Source organism: Hakea prostrata, unplaced genomic scaffold, assembly GCF_041222555.1.
Source record: "Hakea prostrata isolate BN-2017 unplaced genomic scaffold, UWA_Hpros_2 contig_15, whole genome shotgun sequence".
NCBI lineage: Eukaryota > Viridiplantae > Streptophyta > Magnoliopsida > Proteales > Proteaceae > Hakea > Hakea prostrata.
Genome location: NW_028291134.1, coordinates 261,807 through 271,251, shown reverse-complemented (window position 1 = coordinate 271,251; position 9,445 = coordinate 261,807). Strand labels below are relative to the sequence as shown.

General features: G+C 34.5%; 1 non-coding gene across 1 annotated transcript; it reads right to left on the bottom strand.

The window, feature by feature from the left end:
* Nucleotides 1-1,573: 1,573 nt before the first annotated feature.
* On the bottom strand, nucleotides 1,574-1,645 carry TRNAT-UGU (transfer RNA threonine (anticodon UGU)). Its single transcript has one exon. It is a non-coding gene; the product is annotated as a tRNA-Thr (tRNA).
* Nucleotides 1,646-9,445: the final 7,800 nt, after the last annotated feature.

The window sequence follows — 9,445 nt, the reverse complement described above, 5'->3', positions numbered from 1 at the left end:
ATCGGGGGAATGGATATTAGAAAAAAATAAATTGCAGAAAAGAAATAATCAAAGCAATAAAAGGAAAGGGAAACCTTAACCAAAGAGAGGCACGACTGTAGGCATCTCTGATTAAGGACCCAGGGGAAGGGAGAACAATAAATAAATGCTAAAAGTAAATTGCCGTAAGTAAATCCAGAAAGTAAATTGCAGAAAGTAAAATGGAAACCTTAACCAAAGAGAGGCACGACTATAGGCATCTCTGATCAAGGATCCAGGGGAAGGGAGAACAGCTATCCATTTACAGGTCTAGTTAACAGAAAGACACACTAGTTTTAGTGGTCCCCACTTATTGTGGAACCAATTTAGGTTTCAGTTTGTGAATTTCCTATCTAGCTTCCAATTCGAGAATGATAGTATGTGCTCATAGCAACCGGATGCCCTCAATCCCGAAGAAACCTCAATGGGAAATTAGGGTCGACTTTGCACAAAACCTGGCCAACACCTCTCTCCTAAATCCCAATGAGTTGATGGTTTGAAGGTCTCCAAATGCTGATAGCTTTGAAGTAGTATGTCTCTCGCAAAGAATCAGTCAGTCCTCACACTAATTGTATATAATAAGTAAAGCGAAAAGAAGCAATTTTGCTAATAAAAAAAACGAGATGGATTTTTTCTAGTGATATATGAATTGCTTACTTGTATTATGTGGCCATCATCAGAGACCTGGATGAGCTTGGAGCCTCCGTCCTTGACAACTACACTGATGAAGGTAGACCCATCATCAAAGATTCAAAGCTATTCTCTACAAGCTCTTTTGTAGCATAAACAGGATGTTAATTGACCTCGTAGGCGGCAATCCTATTCACCATTGACTCAGGGAGACGATGAATCTTCGGTGGTTCTTTTCGTTGAAGAGATGCTTCTTCTTCTCCTTTGTCTTCATTGATAATGGTAGAATCACGATCCATTGTTATCATATAGTGTATCGTTCTTGACTTAGCTCTTAATCATGTTTGCAATTTCTACTCAATCGACCTATTGCAAAACGGCTAAAGTGGGCAAAGAGCGCTCGAGAAGTGTTCGTGACTTTACTTGCATTTGCAAAGGTTGGTTTGGCCACTAAAATGGCTTGGGTCATATTGGTGCTTCTCTACAAGCTCGATGTCAAGGCAAGGCTATACAAAGATTCTTCTTTAGCCTATCTGATTTTGAACTCAAAGAGTTTGTTTTGTAAATTTGAAAAAATTAAGTGAAGTTTGACAAAAAAAAAGAGCATTAAAGTCATAACACATCAAATTTTGAAAACTCAAAAGTTAAGATTAAAAAATTAACGTTCGATTTTTTATATATTTTGAGTTCACCAAATTAGGCAAATTGAAATATTAGCCACTTAAGTGGGCAAACAACAGTTGTGTGCTCTTTGGCTTAGGCATGAGTCATACCGACTTCTGTGGACTATACTAAGCCTCTGGTGGGGCTCCGCTGATGGGGCCAGTGCTTGCGCTGGTAGTGCTTTGGTCCCTCTTAAGTGAGTAAAATGAAAAAAAAAAAAACTCTAATAATAAAAGTGTAGAAAACAAAATTAATTAAACATTGCCCCCATGCAGGATCGAACTACAGACCTTCAGTTTACAAGACTGACGCTCTACCACTGAGCTATAGGGGCAATGACATTAAAATTAGGAAAAAATCAAGCTTGTTTAATTCTTACAAGGCTTTATAATTATTCTGTCCTTAGCCATGAGATCAGCACAAACTGAGAAGAGAAGGTCAAGGGATTGAGCGCTTCTCTAGTATGGGATGGAGAGCCATGATATGTACTAGCATGTATCTTTACATGTAAGAGGTTAGGAAAGGTGTCAATGATTTCAGTCTTGGATATTTGGTTTGGTTCTAAGCCAAATTCGATTTAATAACTGATTCAATTTTTAGAGTTGGGTCTAAATCCAAACCAACTCGGTTCTGGTTCTGTTGAGTTTCCATTTCAGTTCTAGATCGGTCCTAAATTTTGTTCTAAATTGATTCATACAACTTAGTCATTATATGGTTTGGTAAACTAATTCTTGCTAAATTTTTAATATCAACATCTGATTTTTCCAACTAATAAATTACAATGGATCCATTAAAGAGGGGTTCGGTGGCTTGGAATGCAAGAGATTCAAGGGGAGATGTCAGTTTTGCCATTTCAGGGGCTCAGTGAATCAAATATTCTAGAGTAAATTGCTTTGGCACTCTAAAGTGGAGGCTTTAAATCACTGACACCCTACTTTATGTTTAAAAAGAATAGAAACCCCAAAATTAGATTTATATTTGTCTAATTTGTCATTGAAAACCTTTCAGACACTATTATTATAGGGATATTTTTTAAAATAAGCAGTGATTTAACTGTTTTCAATAATAAATTTGACAAATATATCCAATAAAAATCCAATTTTGGGGTCTTTGTGCTTTTTAAACATAAAATGGAGTGTCAGTACTTTAAAGCCTCCATTTTGGGGTTGCCAGTGCAATTTGCTCAATATTCTATACATGGAACTATTTGCAATTCATAGAGGGTTGGTGGCCGTGTTGGAGCACTCCATTCAAATGGTTCAAATTCGACTAGATTCAATGAGCATGATTACAATGATCTGGGCTGGTTTCACATACCTTGAGATGCAAAACATAGCTAAGCAGCTACAACAATGTGGGTTTAATCATGTGGTTCCAGGGTTAAATGTTGGTGCTGATCTTCTAGCAAGTATTCAGTCTTCTGTAAATTAATTTTTTTTTTTTCTGATCTTGAGGTATGGGTCTTACCAATTGACCAACCCTGCATTGGCGATACAAGTATCCCGAGTGAGTCATTAGTATAATCTCAGTTAAAAATTACTTTATAAGTAGAGTTAACTAACATTTCCAAAAAAATTAACAAAATCTTTTCAAAAATAGAGGATGAGCTAAAATAGAACTTACACTATTAATCACCATTACTAGGGGGAAAAAGTTATTGCTTTGAGATCGGACATGGGTTGAGAGTTAACTATATGGGTTGGAAAACTTTCTCTCTATATGGGTTGAGGATCCAGATTCGAAGATGGAAATGTTGAAGCGGTAATTAAAAGCTTCTAATGTGAAAAGATAAAAATAACCACAAAATTAAAAGAGTCCGTTAGTAATTATACTTCTTTAATTAAGCATTTAAATTTGAGTTACCTTTGATGAAGAAGAGCCTTATTTTCAAAAGGGAAAATTTCCCTGATCCTCTATATTAAAAATATCTACTTGATAAGGTTGTTTTAAAAAAGTTTTAATTTGATGAGCTTTAATTTTAAAAATAATTATTTGTTGATCATATGGAAGAATGCAGAGTTGTCTTATAGTAGCGAGAATGCAGAGTTGTCTTATAGTAGCGAGCACGCCAAAGGCATACTTAACTGTAGCACTAGTATCAACAAAGTTCGTAAGTTTAAAGATTCATTTCTACCAGGTGATGTTGAAGTTGACTTATTAAAGAAGTTGTGGAATTACTACTATGTTAATGCTTTTCGTTCCCTCGTAATAAAATTTTTGACATTAATTACACGAAGTATTCTTCTAAAGACTTCGTTCTTAAATTACTCTTTAAATTTAGTATCCACTACTCACTTTTTAAATTTGTTTTAATGAATTTACTCTAATTATTTTGATAAACATGCTTTATTTAAATACTTCTCTAATTACTTTTTTTCTTAAAAGGACTGGCAATGATTGAACCCACGACCTCGCCAATGAGAGTCAAATTCTTAACCATTTTACTAACCCTTCATTTACATTTCTCTCCTAACTTACTCCTATAATATTGTTACTAATCCTCATGGTTTTATTTTATTTTTGATAATTTATTTTTAATTTTAGAATTTTCTTTAATTGAGAAAAAATTCTGAATATCTTTTTATTTAATATATTGTCAATTTGGTTGTTTAGGATTGATAATTAAAATGGAAAATAAATTATTTTTTAAGGTAGACAAAAAAAATGAAGAATAGTAACTAAATTTTAAGAACAAACTAACTCTAAAAAGGATACTTTAGAGGTTAAAATTTTCATTTGACCGGAAAAAAAGGCATTAAAATGAATAATAATTAAATGTTTTCAAAATTAAAATGCATAAAAATAAAATATTTTTTGACAATATTATCAAGTAAATATTTTTCTTAAATATAGGTGATCTGGGAAATTTTCTCATTTCTAAATTATAGAAACTAAGGAGTTAGATGTGATTGTAAATTAATAAAAGGTTTTTTTTATAGGTGGCTCACTTTAGTGAGATGAAACTTCAAGCACTCTACTTCATTACCAAATATTAGCAGCTTGGGTCTATTAAGTACTTAAATTTTGAAAGTAAAATGACCATAATGCCCTTTAAGTGTAGAGTAATAATCGAATCATCTTCCCATACCTGACCCTATAGGTGGGTGAAAAAATTCACCCAACTTTTTTCTAAAGATTGTGAGGAAACCTGCCCCACTTTAAATTGTTTATCTCAATTGGTTTCTAACGAGATGTAGGAAGAAAATTAATGAATTCCTCAGATCCAAAAAAAATTAAAGAATCCCTTCATTCACATTACACTACACTTAAGGTATTATGATTATTTTTAGTTTTTGAAATTTAAATATTTAATATAATCAAAGCTCAAACTATAATAAGTAACCTATAGTTTTGAAGTAAGTCACTAGTAATATTTAGCAAGGAGTAGGTGCATGAAGTTTCACCCTCACTAAAGTGGGCCTACTAAGAAAAAACTCATTAATTTAATTTTGCCATGTCAAATTGTTCTAGAGAGAAACTCAATCTTGACTTAAAGAATTATTCGTATCTAGAATGCTGGCGTCAGAAACGGGCCGTAGACACCAAGCGGCAATCCATTACTGGTCGTCCATCCAACCACACACCCGCTAAGTGTTCGAGGGTTTGCGTCAACGAACCGCCCGCCATTCAATTCCAAAATCCACACGGCGCTTTCCCTATTCAAACTTGGTGACTTCCAGAGTCCTTCAAAATCAACGTTTTGCAACTTCTGCTTCCACCCCATTTGCCGAATAACTCCCACCCTATCTTCTCCCCTGCAATTTCAATCTAAACAATTCATAGTAATATAACAACTCAATTCTTTCTCTCTCTGTTTGGTTTGGCTCTGTTTTTCTTTTCTTGTTTAAGTGAATCAAGAAAATGAAGACTAGATCATCAACCATTTATGGGATCTTTGGTTTTATGTTGTTCATGCTTTTCCAGCTGAGCCATGGACAGGGCATTGCTCCTTCAACTGAGACTGCTCCAGCTCCTTCTGATGGTAAGTAAATTTTCTCCTCCGATCTTTGAAGAAAGTATTTTCTAGTTCTGTAATTTTGATCCAACTTCTGTATGGGTTTGGATGCAGGAACCATGATTGATCAAGGGATTGCTTATCTACTCATGCTAGTTGCCCTGGCTCTCACTTACTTTATTCACTGATTCTTTTCTTTCTTTCTTTCTTTTTCTTTTTTTCTTTTTTCCCTTTTTTTTTAGGTTGAGCTCTCTGGTTTTACTTGGAATCATTCAATTCACTTGTAGAAGAAAGGGGGTTGTAAAATTTTCCAACATACAGTCTTTTTGTAGAACTCCATATTTAATGAATTATATATGATTTCAGTCATTTCTTCAATAACCTTTGAGATCCACAGCATTTTTCTGTTTCTTCTCCATATTACTTGCATCTTATTCAAGGTACCCCCAATGAATACTATTGACCTGTGAAGTGAAATTTCCCTTTTTCAGTTGTGTGAGTAACTATATTTGGTTATCTCAATAAGATGATTTTTGGTGATACTTTTACTGAGTTATCTTTCAGCTGAGATTGAGATCCTTCAGAATCAGTTTTCAATACAATACTATTGTTACCTGTTTAGTTAGAAGATATAAACCAAACAATATGGGAAATAAATCAAGACAACACAAAGATTTTGTGTGATTCATACACAAATGCAGGAAAATCGTAATTTTGAGCATATTTATTGGAGATTGCTTGGTCTCTATTCTCTAAGGATTAAAAAAAAAAAGGTTGTCTCTAGCAAGAAGCACACAGCACTTTGCTCCTCTCAGAGTGATCTCTCCTCCTTTCGGAGTGTCTCTGTGTGCTTTAGTGTGGTTTTCTGCTGTCCAATGCTAGTTGTTTCATCTAGTGTACCTTAATGAATTCATCTAGTGTCCCGTTTGTTCTTGGTGATGATTTGGAGAATCAATGGAGGTTCTCTGAACATGATACCTTCATTTTTCTATTTCCACCTAGTGTTGGATATGCAAAAAGTGCTTGATGAAGGGCCTGGTCTTGATATGGTGGAGAGATAAGATTTTGTGGGTTTTCTCTTATGCGGACTTTTGGGTACAAATTCATGAGGTGCAATCCACTAAATTGGCAGTTCAGTTGGCAGAGAGAATGGGGATATCGAGTAAAGCTATGGTGGTGTTGGGAGTTCAGTTTGGCGAGCAGAGATCATTTGTGAGGGTGCGAACGAAGGTGGGTATCAGTCAAGAGTTACCTATACAGATACCTCCTATCCAAAGGAGAAGTGAGGAGCAAGTTCAAGCCATTATCAAGTATGAAAGGCTGCCAATTTTTTTGTGTTCTCTGTGGAGTTCTTGGTCATGAAGTTGGGTATGCATGAGACCTTTTCAATAGATTCAGTGAATAAAGAGGGTGGCCGGGCTTGCAGTATATTGGAAAGATCATCTTCATTTTGATGTTGTGTGATTATTTGTGTGAATAATCGGATTTTGTTGTTCCTTCTCTCTTTTATTTTTGGAGATCCAGCTCAAAGCAACTGGGATTTTGGGGAAAATTACATGATTAATATTTTTTAGGTTTCTTTTTCATTAAAGTAGCCACTCAATGTTTCACTTAACAAAACTAGTTAAATCTGAGTTTGCGCTTACAAAACAGATTGATGAGCACATTTATATGTGAAATCTTAGGGCATAAAGCATGCATTTTACACACTTAGAGTGGAGCTACCTTGGGTTTTATGTTGTCTTTCAGGATTTTAGGACTTTTCAAAATTTAAGCAAATATTTGGAGTTTTGGTTATGAAACATGCAATTTTACACGTCAAGAGGTCCATTCAAATTCTCAAATGTGAAAATGACCTGATCTAGAGCATGATGGGCTAGAGATGTGATTATGGGTCAACTCTAAAATATTTTAGAGATAAAGAAGCAAATTTTGATCTACGGCTGAAATTATAAATTATCAATCAAATCTACAGAGATATTATTGAGAGAGTCCTAATGGAAAAAAGAGTCATTGCATACTTCAATATCTAATTTCCTATTTGAGATTTGATCAAAGAAATAAAAAAGAGGGAAAATAATTATATTTAGAGAAGGAAGAGGGAAAAATCCCGTTTTTGAAAGTCTCTGTCCAATTTCGATCAAGCCCTTCATCGAACGGTCATCCGATGTCCGATCGAGCTGATTTCTAGAGGAGAGCTTCACGATTTCTTGATCCTCAAATCCAATAGTGGAATTCTGCATTTGATCTCTCTAGACCAGTTCGATTAGTATGCCAAAACCCTAATTGGTTGAGTCAGATAGGAACTCTGAGTTTGATTCAAATTCTGTCAAGATTCATATCCCATGTAAACTCTATAAAAGGAGAGGATACTCTATCAAGGGAGGACGTGTTTTAGAGCTTAGTAGAAGCACTCTTTCTTTTCTCTTTAGTTTATTTAGGTTTTCTCTAGTTTTCTTTGATTACTTTTGTGAGATTCTAATTTCTAAATTGAATGTTTAGGTTTAATTTTTCTATGTAATGCAATTTCAAGTTCAAGTTTCAAGTTTGAAGATTTGTTTTTCTCTAGGTCTAGCAATTGCAGATCTAAATCATTCTAAATCTAGATCTAGTTGTTAGGGTTGGTTGATATTCAAATCGTTCGTTCAATTCTTTTTTATTATTTGAAGTTCAAAGATGTAAGTAAGTAACTTTCTTCAATAATCTTCTTTACCCCCTCCATTCCTGCTTCTATCTATCCCTCCATATTCTTAATTTAAGATTTACTTTCAGCATTAATTTATTGTTCTCCCTTCCCCTAGGTCTTTGATCGAAATGCCTACAGGTCGTGCCTCTATTTGGTTAAAGTTTCCATTTTTCCTTTTATATTGCTTTGTTATTTACTTTCTACAATTTACTTTCAGCATTTATTTATTATTCTCCCTTTCCCTTGGGTCCTTGATCAGATATGTCTACAATCGTACCTCTCTTTGGTTAAGATTTCTCTTTTCCTTTTATTGCTATGATTATTTCCTTCCTGCTTTTTTTTTTTTTTTTTTGCCTTTTATTTATGAGTTGGTTATATTTGTGTTATCTTTAGTTTCAATCCGATCACATTAAACGTATGGATTAGGACCGTTCGTTTAGTTTAATTAAATAATTAACAAATTTAAATCATTGCACTCTCGCATTATCATTAAGAGGTTAAATTCTAAGTGGCATATCTCCTTGAGATTGACCCGTTAGCTACACGATATGCGCTTGCGGTTATTTTTATTTCACGAACACAGATCATGGTTGGGAGCAGCTGCTATTCGGTCCAAATCCAATTTTGGGTTCAGAGTAAATTTGGACCGTTGAATAAACATTTCATTCATCGGTTCAGATTTGCTCTAGACCCCAAATTAAATCTGGGCGGCAGACTGTTGTGCTCCCAAGCAAAATGCTCACAAAACTAACAAAAATAGTGATTTTTCATCTCTTTGGACATTTTTACCCCTAAATTTGACCATATCAACATAGGGGTGAAAATGTCCAAAGGATATGAAAAAATAGTGAATTTTCCCTTTTGGACAAAATAGTGATTTTCCCCATCTATGATTAGTTTTAAGGGTAATAAATGTTCAAAGGGATGAAAAATCATTGTTTAGTTTTGTGGACCTAAATTCAATTTTAACTATTTTTTTTTAATTAAAACATTGAGTGACTACTTTTATAAAGGAAAACCTATAAGTAACTAATCATTTAATTTTCTCCAGATTTTGCTTCATAATAGTGGCCACGGCACTACTCGGAGTACCTCACGACCAAGATTCAAAGTTGAGCACAAGATTAAAGGACAACCGTATATTTAAGGCATGTGCAGAAAATTAAATTTTAAGTTGGAGCAGTGCCGGTTTTTTAAGCTTCAACTAGAACCGTGATCGGTTCATTACGAATCATGCGAACCAGGCTACTCTAAAATCTCCTTTCCAAACCCTCTTCTTTCGTTTAATACTCCCAATCGTGAGAGAAAAGACGAAGGGGGTGACCTCAAAGGGAGGGGGGATGACATCATTAATAAATTTTACAATGGACTCATAGTCTGACTCAACAAAAACCACTGAGAAGCCACCTTGTAGTCTGACTTCTGAAATTGATATTCTTGAAGGTAGTCTTAACCTTGATTTTGAGCTGATTAGGGAGAAAAAGGACCTCCTC